This window comes from Protopterus annectens, chromosome 4.part1, assembly GCF_019279795.1.
Source record: "Protopterus annectens isolate FY-2018-M chromosome 4.part1, PAN1.0, whole genome shotgun sequence".
Taxonomy (NCBI): Eukaryota; Metazoa; Chordata; order Ceratodontiformes; family Protopteridae; genus Protopterus; species Protopterus annectens.
In genome coordinates this window covers 375,102,535-375,114,666 of record NC_056734.1, presented here as the reverse complement: position 1 = coordinate 375,114,666, position 12,132 = coordinate 375,102,535, and the positions used below count along the sequence as shown (strand labels likewise).

Genomic DNA, 12,132 nt, shown 5'->3' with positions numbered 1-12,132 from the left:
GAATAAAGGGAAGAAACTTCTGCTTTCTTTGGACATACACAGGCAGCTACGCTTCTGCTTGGTCAAAACAAAAGCTTTCAGGAAAACTGAGCAACTGTTTGTAGCATATGCTGCAGGAGCACAGGGCAAGGCTATTTCAAAGCAGACTATATCCAAATGGATAGGACACTGTATTCGTTACTGCTACACACAGCATGGAAAATCAGTCCCAAATACCATTAGGCCACATTTCACCAGGGCAACAGCCACTTCAACAGCCTTTCTCAGAGGAGTACCTACCAAGGAAATTTTGGAGGCTGCAAGTTGGAGTTCAGTGCACACTTTTACCAAGCATTACCACCTGCCTCTTTACTCTAAATCCAGAGCAGGATTTGCCACTGCAGTTCTGCAGGGCCTCATAGCCAATCCTAACTCTCTATAGACCAGCCACCCAACCTTAGCTTTGGGATTCTACCCAAGTGTAATGACTGCAGCAGTGTAACACAATGAACATAGTACAGTTTTGTACCTACCATAAATGTAGATATTCGAGTGTTCACACTGCTGCAGTCCAGGTTACCCTCCCTCCATCCCCTCTGAACTAGCTGGACTTATCTATACCTTTCTATCCTATATAACCTTTGTGGTGTATTTGCTTGTAACTGAAGGTATTGTTTTTATTTTATAAGTATATTTTTTTTATTAGCAATATGTATTGCCTACCTATTGGGGGCACCTGACATCTGGGGCAAGAAAAACTGAAGAAAATGTCGTCGGATGCATCTTCTATACTCCTGGTGCACTGACGTCAGGGAATAAGCGACAGCAACCGACGCCAGACCAAGACTTTGGAACTCTGGCCGACTGCGGGATCGCCTGACGGCAGGATAACCCAAGTGTAATGACTGCAGCAGTGTGAACACTCAAACATCTACATTTATGGTAGGTACAAAACTGTACTTTTCAGTTAAGATTTGTTCATGAGCATTTTAAGTGGATGACAGATATTGCATGCATGTATGTTTTAAATGTTTTTTATGGTTTTCATTGGGTGTTGACAGTCATGATAGAGTTTATTTAAGCTGAATGGCTAGTTTTCTTAGATATTCTGGTAAATGTCAGTATTCTGGTAAAGTTCTTTTTTTTAATAAAAGACAACAGTACTTAATGTTAAATAAAGGAACTAATTTTTCCACTCCCTCACATGTTCCAATAAATAATAGTTCCAACTAATACAGCTAGGGCAGTTACTCAGCTCGTCATGTTAATTTTCAAATTGCACATATTATAAGAAGTATAAAAGCAAAGAAACAGAACCTCAGAAATACAGCAATGGTCATGTTAATAGTATAAATGTATTGTCATATAAATATAATTTCAAAACATAGACTTTAAACATTAGTGAAAAAAAGAATTAGGATAATGACAGTACATCTAACAAGTTACCATTTTAACATTCCTAAGTGCCAAAATTAACATCTTACCCTGCAAGGCTATTTTAATTTACACTTAAACCTTGCCATAGAACTAATCCAGTGCAGGGCAATTTTTCTAATAGCTTACCATGTTGTACTCCGTGTAAGTAATACAAGTTGATCTCAACAGACTTTCACTTTTTTAAAGTATTAGGTAGCCAAGTAATAATGTCTTATGTCCTTACTGAACAGACATTAATTAAACTGCTAAGGTTAACCACCACTTCATTATGTGACCTGTAGCTCCCTTTTTAGCTCTCAAAGCAGCTGTGGATCTAAACACATTGACTCTGGCCACTATGAATTAGTCACAGAGTACATAAAATCTCCAGATTCATCTTTCACTAAACTCACAGCCCTATTTTCCAGGGAGTCTTAACTTCCATTTTGTCAGTGTCATATCTCAGTAATTGAAGTAAACACTGTAGTATGCCTATTGCTGCCTGCTCATTAATAAATGATTGCATCCCAGTCTAGGAAAAATAACTTTTAAGACAGGCAGGTTATATTTCATGTTTCAGGCTTGTTTGCACTCTTTAATCACCTTAATAACACATAATTGTGTTGCTACTGAACACCAGGAGTTTTAATCTCAAAATGCACGCACTCAAAGCACTCCTCAGTATGGAGAACGTCGACATCTGTGCAGCAACTGAAACCTGGTTCAAGGCTTCAGAGAGCACCCCAGCACTACCGGGCTACAACTCATACCACACGTTTCGGCCACAGAACACGGACCGAAACACAAAAGGAGGGGGTGTATCCATATTCATCAAGGATACCTTAGTAGCGCAGCATGATACCTCTGAGATCATCCATGTGCAACTAACATCGGGCAAATCTGCAATGCAAATTGTGGCCTGCTACAGATCACCCTCCTTGACCCAGGACCACCACTACACCTTTCTGGAGACTCTGGAAAACATGAAGGTCCTACCAAACACCCTGATATTGGGCGATTTCAATTGCCCTACCATTCACTGGGAAAACTACTCGAGTACAAATTCCCAGGCCCAGCGCTTCCTGGAATTCATCAACTCAAATGCCCTGGATCAGCTGGTAAACTCCCTTACAAGAGGTGAAAACATATTGGACCTGGTCATCACCAACATGGGCGACAGGTGTTCCACACCGGAGGTCAACCCGTCACTGGTTAGATCAGACCATAAACTAATCACTCTGGATGTCCACACCCCACCACCACCCCCAACTAAGGAAACCACAGTAAAAAAAAATGTTTCTAAAGCAAACTTCACCTTACTTAAGACAGATGTGGTAAGTTTCACAGCCCCCACGCTAAAGGATAATGCTGCCCAAGATGCAGAAACCTTTATAAATGCACTCTATGAGCAACTACAAGACTCACTCCTCTAAGAGAAGGAAACCAGTTTCGTGGACCCCTGCAATAAACAGGCTATACAATACTAGAAGGAAACTAGTTCAGAAAAAAAGCAAATCCCAAGAAGGAAAGACATCCCTGATCAGTATCAGTAAGAAGCTAAGGTCCCTCATGAAATCATCCAAGGCTAACTTCGAAAGAAAAAAGCCAAAAATTCAAAAGATAACCACGAGGCCTTCTTTAGCTATGTTAAGAATCTAAGTGACAGCTCGCAGATATGCACTGAACTAGTGAAAAATAGCACAAAATATACTGAACCTACTGATATTGCCAACATCCTGGCAGATAGATTCAGTGCAAACTTCACCCCCCCCCTCCAAAAGGGCCCACAACAATACCGGAAAAGTGTAGTGTGCCAAAAATCAGACGCACAGGTGAAAACAGCCCTTTCAAAAGCCAAAAACACAGCATCAATGGGACCAGATGGTGTCCCAGGCTGCGTCTTGCACGAACTACAGAACAAACTAACCCCCCACCTAAACACACTGTTGAACCTCAGCCTCTCCACAGGCTACGTGCCCATAGAATGGCGCACAGCAACGGTTATTCCTCTCCACAAAAGAGGGGCCACAACTGACCCTGTTAACTATCGCCCCATAAGCCTGACTAGCCTGGTCTGCAAGGCTGTGGAGCGCATCATCATGGAATTCATTAACAAAGACATTGGAAACCTCCAAACACTTGACCCGACCCAGTTCGGCTTTAAGGGCAGATCATGCCTACTAAACCTGGTTGACTACTTCGAGGCAGTCACCAAGGCCATAAATGAGGAAAAGGTGGTTCACACAGCCTGCCTTGACCTCGCCAAGGCTTTCAACACCATTCCCCACTCAGGTATTACAGAAAAACTCACCAGCCTGAACATAAACCCCTACGTCACGAGATGGGTTGCCAACTGGCTTACAGACAGAACTCACACAGTAAGAATAGCGGGCTCCAGGTCCGACTCTAAACCAGTCACAAGTGGTGTCCCGCAAGGCTCGGTCCTGGGACCCCTACTGTTTGGCATATACTTCTCAGAAGTACAGGCAAACACAGGATTATTATGGCTAACTAAGTTCGCCGATGACTGCAAACTGGGAGCCATAATTGACTCTCCGGCTGACACGGACATCCTCCAAAAGGGCCTTACTGAGATGGACACCTGGTGTCAAAGTCATGGCCTCAAGCTAAATGCCATAAATGCATAGTCATCCCATTTGGGAAAAACGAAACACCCACGAATTACCACATAGGTTGCAGCCCCCTTAATATAGAACAGGTAATAAGAGATCTGGGGACCCAGGCAGATAGTAATCTCTCCTTTGACTATCATATTGCCAGAGTAGTTAGGAAATCCTTCTATGTGGCCCATCTAATTACTAAAGGGTTCACATCTAGAAATAAAGAGGTTATAGTGCCCCTGTACTCGTCACTCATTAGACCCGTCATAGAGTACAATGCCCCATTTGGGATGTACCTCACAAGACACTTCCAATAGCTGGAAAGACCACAGAAGTACCTCACCAAGAGGATTACTGGCCTCAAACATATGTCCTATGCAGCCTGACTGAAAAAAACTCCGGCTGTACTCAGTGGCATATCGCTTACTCAGAGGTGATCTCTGCCTGACTTACAAAGCCATATCTAACTCAGAATTGATGGACATGCTCCACCTAAAGAAATCCAAGTTACTGCGAGCCACGCGCTCTAGTGAGCTAAACCTCGCCGCAATAATAAATAGAACATGCTGGAGGGATAGATTCTTGTCACAGAGACTCCTCATGCTTTGGAACAAAATGCCAAATTACATCAGGCAGAGCCCCTCACTAACACTCTTCAAGAGAAACTTTGACAAGTGGATGGGTAACAGAAAATACACCCCTGGGATCACTTCATTGGCTCTGCTTGACAGAGGATCAGTTAATAAATCAATGGGGCGGCGAACTCCGACACACTCTGGCTAGTCTTATAAATGCCCTCGGGCAGATAGCCTAGTACCTACCTATGAACCTATAAACAGACACTGGGAACTAAGGTTGGGTGGCACGATGCCAGGGTAATCCTATGGGCTAGGCTTGCAAAGGCTTCAGGGCCATTAGCCTAGTACACACCTATGAATCTAAGAATAAACTAAGAAATGTGCTGGGTGGTTTCAGAAAAAAATCAAACTACAAACACTAGTTGATCTTTAGTTATACATCTGTTTCCATGTTTCCTAAGCTGACAAAACACTTGCTCTCAACTTATACCAGGAAACAAGTTGTAGCAGAATGATTATCTGTTTTCAGTAAGCTTGCACAATTCTAGATAAAGGCAACCTGAAGGCCTTTTCAGTACCCACTGTTTTTTTAGTAAGTCCATATTGTTACATTAGCTTGTTTTTACAAAATCCAAACAATTTTTCCCTTCTTCACTTTGCATGTTATTACTTAATCACAGATTTCTCCTAGTTGCCTTATCTTACAAGGATACCATTACTTCACTGTAAACCATTTGTCCACAAATTTTCAATGACCTCTACTTAAGCGGTAGCATGGCTTCGTACTTCTCTTTTTGCAAATGAGTCGGTCCTCAATTTCTGATTCCAACAGTCGTTCATAACAGATGAATGACTTGTACAACTGCCTTAATGTATGCACAGTTTATATCCATTGTTGACATTGTTCATGTAGTGGTGCAAAAATCATCTCTGTCATTGTCTTAACAGGCTGCAGATACCATCCACAAATTCAGAATAAGCTAAATGTAAAGTGAACAAAACCAAAAAATTCAGGAAAAAGAAATTCTGAAGTTCTTTTAGTTCATGAATGAAAGCAGTCAATAAATTGGGATTGTAGTCTTATGGCTGCTGTGTTTTTTTGTTTAATTACTTGGCTGTACCACACCTGCACAGTCGCCATCACTTTCTGTTTTTTCTTCCAAAAGCCTTCTCATTCATCTTCACAGCATTTACTCCATTTGGATATACATTCCTAAACCCACTGAACTCATTCTATTTGTCAGTTTTTAAAAGCAGGATTCTGTCAGTTTATAGTCTGCCAAACAGAGTAACCTAAGTAGACATTCAACCAATTGAGATGTTGCTTGTAGAGAACAATAGGTTTACCACATTGTAGTTTATAGTGATAAAACTATACTTTTTCAGTTGCTATCTGCTTGCTGGTTTCCTTCCTACATGCAGTAAAACAGATATTCCAGCTTCAGTTTATTCTGTGTAATATCACTAATAATGACAATATATTTATTTTTATTTTACATTTGTTGACCGGGCTAGTCTAACTGGATATATTTCCATTTTCAGTAGAGACCCGGGGAGAAAAGCTCCGAAAGTAGCACACAGAATATACAATCAATATATACACAGTGTAAAAAAAAGATAAAAGATATGAACGTAATAATAAAGAGAAGTATTACACTAACAATGTCAGACAGTATAAGACAAGTCGATATACAGTATAATACATAGGTAAATTACAGTGCAACAGGTTGTTTTAGGAATACTATTTACAATGCTGCCCTTACAGGGATATGCAGCAGAGTTTAGGAAGAAAAACATGAGAAAGGGAGACGAGAAGTAATGAATCAAAGGTTTAATCAGGGTTGCTGCAGGGGCATAACCAATGGATCTTCAGGTGATTTTTGAGGTTTTGTTTAAAGAGAGGCAGAGAGGGAAGTAAAGTTAGTTCTTTAGGTAAAAGGTTCCAGTTTTTACCTACAGTGTTAGAGAACAAGGAATCCCCTGCTGTGTTGTTGGACTTTGTTATGGTGGCTAGAAGTTTGCTAGAAGAGCGTAGTGAATTTAGGTTTTTGTAAGGGATGATGAGGTTAGAAAGTATAGGAGTGATGTTAGGTTGGTAAAATAGCTTGTGGGCAATGGTGAGTTGAGTAAATAGATGATTTTGTAGTTCTAGCCAGCCTAGTTGCAGTAGATTCAGACAGTGGTAGGTTCTAAAGGGATTGTGCCGGTAGCAAATCGGGCAATGCTATTGTAGGAATTAGCTAGTTTGATAAGATTATTTTTTTTAGGTTAGTGTATACGGATGAGGCATATAGAAGAGTTGAGATTAAGTGAGAGTGGGCAATTTTGGTTCTGGCTGATGGCATTAAAAAGGGTTTAATTCTGTATAAGGCGCCAATTTTTTGTTTACTGATTTTATAGTGTTGTTTATATGGCTATCAAAGTTAAGGTTATCAATTGTGATTCCTAACAGTTTAGTGGTAGAGTCTGGGGATATGAGGGTGCCGTTATTGGAACTGACTGAGAAGTCTACAGGGGAGGACTTACTGGTAGGTACAAAGAGTAGGAGCTTAGTTTTTTTGGCATTTAGAAGGAGGCAGTGTTTCAAGAACCATGTCTAGACTATGTTGAATACATTCTGAGTTGAAGAATGTAGTTCTGAGGGGGAGTTAGCTGAACATATGATTGTCAAATCGTCTGCATATTGTATACAGGTGGCTTGAGGAATTGCTATATGCAGGTCATTGATGAGTAGTGAGAAAAGGAGAGGTCCTAGAATAGAGCCCTGAGGGACTCCAATGATGACTGGCAGGAGGGATGATAGATTATTCTGCCAGAGAACTGCCTGTTGCCTATTGCTGAGGTAGGACTTGAACCATTGGACAGCCAAAGTGTCAAGGGAAAGGGATTCTAATATGTTAATAAGAAGGGTGTGGTTTACCATGTCGAAAGGTTTTGAGAGATCGATAAAGAGTGCAGATGAGAGGATATTATTGTTGCGATTTCTATTGATGGAATCTGTGAAGGATAAGAGGGCAATAGTGGTACTGTGAAATGGCCTGAAGCCATGTTGGCAGTTAGCTAGAATGTTATGTTGAGTTAAATGGTCTGATAGCTGATGGTGAATGTATTTTTGCATAATTTTTTGCTAGGGGTGATAAAAGGGCTATAGGCTGGTAGTTAGAAGAATCTTTTGAGTTACCACCTTTATGTAGGGAGATAATGTGGGAAATTTTCCAGATTTCTGGGATGGTCCCCTCTTTAATGGTTCTGTTCATAAGGATGGATATTGGGTATGCAATAACTTTGGCTGCTTTTTGCAGGTATTCAGATGGTAGCTGGTCAGCAGAAGGAGTACAAGGCTTCAGTTTTTGGATGAATTTGAAGATGAGAGCTGTAGAGATGGGTTGCAGTTTAAATGTTGGGAGAGAGCCAGAACTGGTGGTAGGAAGTCTTGAGTTAATCTGGGGATAGTTGACTGGCAAGTGACTGTATGGTCTCTGTGAAGAAAGTATTGAAAGCATTAGCAATCTGAAGGGGGGTATTATGATCAGACCCTAGTGGGGTTGGTGTACGACAGTGACCTGGGAGTAAGAGTCTATTGATACCTGACCAGAACTTCTGTGGGTTGTTTTGGTGAATGTGCTGTAATTTACAATAGTAGTTCTTTTTGTCAGTGTGTATTGCCTTTTTTGTAGTATTTCTAAGCTGCCTAAAATTTTGTTGGTCACAGAGAGTTTTCGTAGCTCTCCATTTAGCCCATGATTTGTTTCTAAGCAACATTTTTTTGTCTGGTTTCCTTAGAAAGCCAGGGGGCTGGTTTGGTCTTCATTCTGATAGAACGTTCAGGAGCATGCCTGTCAAGGACAGCTAAGAATTTAGAGTTGAAATGTTTAACAGCCTCTTCAAGTGGGAGGGGTTTTAAAGGATTCCAGTCACAGGCACTTAGTTAATTTTGAAATAGTACTGGGTTAAAGTGTTTGTTGGTCCGTGAAATCCTATAAGTGGGGGGGGGGTTAGAAATGTCATTCTTTTGCCTTATGATGCAAGTCAGAGTGTGATCGTTTACATCATCAGGCAGAGTTCCTGCCTTATAAGTTTGTTTATGTTTATTAATAAGAATCCAGTCTAAGGTGCTCTCTTTTTTATTTGATTTGTTGATTCTGGTTGTAGAGGTAATTGTTTGACTAAAGCCATGAAGATTAATATGGGATGTGGGATTTTCAGCATTGATATCAGCATTGATAGTTTTCCAGTCAGTATTGAAGTCACCTAGTATTATTGTTTCTTGTGGGTAAGTAGAGGACACCCAGCTTAGGATATCCTCAGGTTGTATTGTTATTGTTACCAGGAGGAAGTTAGATACAGATGATATATAAGGATTTGCCAGGGTTGATTTGAAATCTGGAGATAAGGATTTCTGCATTATTTTCCTGAGGTGGGTTATAAGGTAAAGAGGAGATCTGAAGTCCATCTTTATATAAGATTGCTACTCTCCCACCCTTACGTTTTATACGGTCTTGTCTTAATATATTATATCCTAGGGGGATGATTTTGTTGTCTTTAGTTTCAGGTTTTAACCAAGTTTCTGTGAGGCAGAAGATGTCAGAGGAGTGAATATCTAGAAGAGCATGGAGATGGGCTACTTTGTTATTAATACTGCGGATATTAAGATGTCCTATTAGGAAATAATTGGGGTGTTTGGGGTGGATAACAAGGGGTGTGGGATAGGGGCTGTAATTTTTGACTATGTAGACATTGGTTGGGCCTGGATTAGGGTGAATATCACCATCTTTCAAGGAGGGATTTTTTAGTCTTAGAGTAGGGTTGTATGTATAGCTTATTTGATATTTTACTTTATTTACTGTCAGTTTGTTGAATTTAATATGTGAGAGTCTATGGTATTTGGCTAGCAGGTAGCTGGGATTGGAAGTGATATTTATTTGAGTATGGGTGTGGGTCAAGGTTAATATGGCTGTTTGTTTTGGAGAGTAATTCATTTGGTTGTAGGTCAGTTTTTCAAAGGAGGTGAGGATATAGGCTGAGGCGAGGACAGATATACATATTGTTAGAAATGTTAGTTTGGTTGTGATGGCTTTGGTTACCTTAGGCATACTGATGAGCTTAATGATGCAGGTGAGTGGGGGTGAGGATGGATAAAAAATATAATAATGTATATTGAGTAGGTTAAGCTTTCCCAAATGGGAATTAATTCCTGTTGGTATAAGGTATTGGATAAGCGAGAAATACTATAAGAAGGCTTTGAGTAAGTGTTTAGATAAAGGAGGGGTCTGGCTGTATATGTATAGTGGTTGGTGTGTGGGTTTGGTGGGATGGGAGTGAGGGAGTGGCCTAGGTAGTATAAGTTTAGGATCACTGGGGGTGGGTGAGGAATTGGGGGTAGGGTAGGGGAGCGGAGTGAGCCCACTGGGTTGAACGGAGCAGGTAGAGCCACGGAGTGGGTTGTCTACTGAGAAGTAATCAGTAATACAGAGAGACTGTGCACTACCAAGGCCTTGAGTAGGTAGGTAACACTGTCTGAGTAAAATTTTGTCTAGGTAATATGCAAGGGATGTCCTACTATGTCTAGTTTCCAGAGGAAAAGGAGATTAAGGCAGAAGGCATCGTTTGCATTCAGTGCTATGGTGAGAGGTTTAATTGTAGTAGGACAGCTTTCTACAAGTATGCCTTTCAGCCTAATGTCTGAAAGGTTATACCTTCATATTTATTTCCTGGGGGAGATTGCTAGGTTTTTATGCTTGAATTGGGGTTCCTGGACTTGGTATTATACAGCGGAGCTGGGAAAGCTTTCGAAAGTCAGATACAATGTTCTCATAACCTGTGTTCTGATACCATCTAGTGGTAAATGTGGGGAACAACAACAGCTCACTTAATTAGTTAGGACAAAATAGTAAGGGGAGGAATGGTCTCGGGGTAGGTCCGTGAGTGTGCTGACCCTTACAATTAGGTTTTAAAAAAGCACTCGCTCTTGAAGAGTTCAGTAACAAAACTGTATGCTATCGCCTTGACTGAGAGGCTGGTGAGAGGAACTTCTAAGCAGTCCAAAGTTTGGTATTCATTCGGGAGTTCTTTCTGTTCTGTAGGGTACTCTTTGAGGTAGATAGATCGGAGATGGAAGAGACAGCTCGTGTCTTAGCACAGGGCTTCCAGGTCTTGAAGAGTTCAGTAACAGAACTGTATGCTGTCGCCTTGACTGCAAGGCTGGTGAGAGGCACTTCTAAGCAGTCCAAAGTTTGGTATTCATATACCCCATCTGGTCCTTACTGTATAAGTTGGTGTTGGGGACTAATAGAAAAAAGCATAGATTGGAGGCCCAGCTGACAGTGTCCCATTCGAGATGAACTGGATGATGTATTCTGCCAGTATTATTAAGTAGTGCCTTGACTGCTGTTGACCAGTGACAGGATCATATGACACGTTGTGGTGCAGTACTGAAAAGCCTGGGATATGTATTTTACATTTTGTTGTGAAAAACAGGACTTCATTTTGGATGTTGAGAATCTTGAATAGTCAAATGAGCAAGGAGTGTGCAGAACTAGATTGATTGTATTCACTGCTGATACGAAGGAACCAGCATTTATTATTTTGTCTGTCATCAGGTGCAATTTAGCCTCCAGAACTATTATTGGTTTGTCATTCAGTGGTTGGAATTGTTTGTCAATGTATTTGATTTCAAGGTTTTTGGCTGCTGTGTATGGTTATCTCTTTTCATAGTCTTGGTGCTCCAGCTGTACCCTTGTGCACCTTTGGCATATTTTCGTTTATAACATGGAGCATCCATAGATTAGTTTCATAGGCTGTGTATTTCCATTCAGAAATCGAAGGAGGAGGTTGATACTGTTTTTCCTTCTGTCACAACTGACCACCAGCTGCCTGGATGGTTTCCCATGGCTTTTTCTGATTGAGCCTGAGTGGAGGGGATGGGTAATGGGGATGGCAGCGTATTTTGTGTGTTACCCTTTCCTACTGAGACCATCGCTGGTGTTAAGGTAGGGTGCTTGTTGCAGAACTAGCAACCAGCAGTGTGATATACACTGGCAACAGGACCTTTCCCCCTCTCCACATTATGCTGATTTTCTACTTGGTGGACTGGGAATGCAGTGAGATGTGGCCTTTAAATTCATGCCCATCCCTAAGGCAACCACACCTCCATGACTTACCTTCACACCCAACCCAACGATATGAATTCCAAGCTCCACCAAAACTCAGTGAGAGATCTGTTCTCATCAACTTGCACCTTCCTTCCACCTCCAGAATGGCCACATCCATCCCTTCTAGCCAGCTAAGGTGGTAATCAGACTCATTTTGCCTAAGTCTTAGTCAGGTCTTCATCTCTCTGCCCCACTGAAGATGGCAGATTAATACTTATTTTGAAGTCTGTTGTGTTAGAGCATCAGCTATATCCTTATTTCAGGCTTGGTCTGCAGTGCCCACATTAGTTCCTTTTTTCACTAACTGAAGTGGAAAATAAATGGACTGTATTCTCCTTCTGCCAGTGTATGTCTGAGGGAAAAGTTGAGGACAGTAAAATTTAATCC

The 12,132-nt window shown here is 41.2% G+C and overlaps 1 protein-coding gene across 3 annotated transcripts in view; it reads left to right on the top strand.

Moving 5' to 3' along the window:
• DVL3 (dishevelled segment polarity protein 3) overlaps nt 1–12,132 on the top strand; it is a 1,476,692-nt gene that overhangs the window by 1,315,992 nt on the left and 148,568 nt on the right. The gene's annotated exons all lie outside the window — the stretch shown is intronic.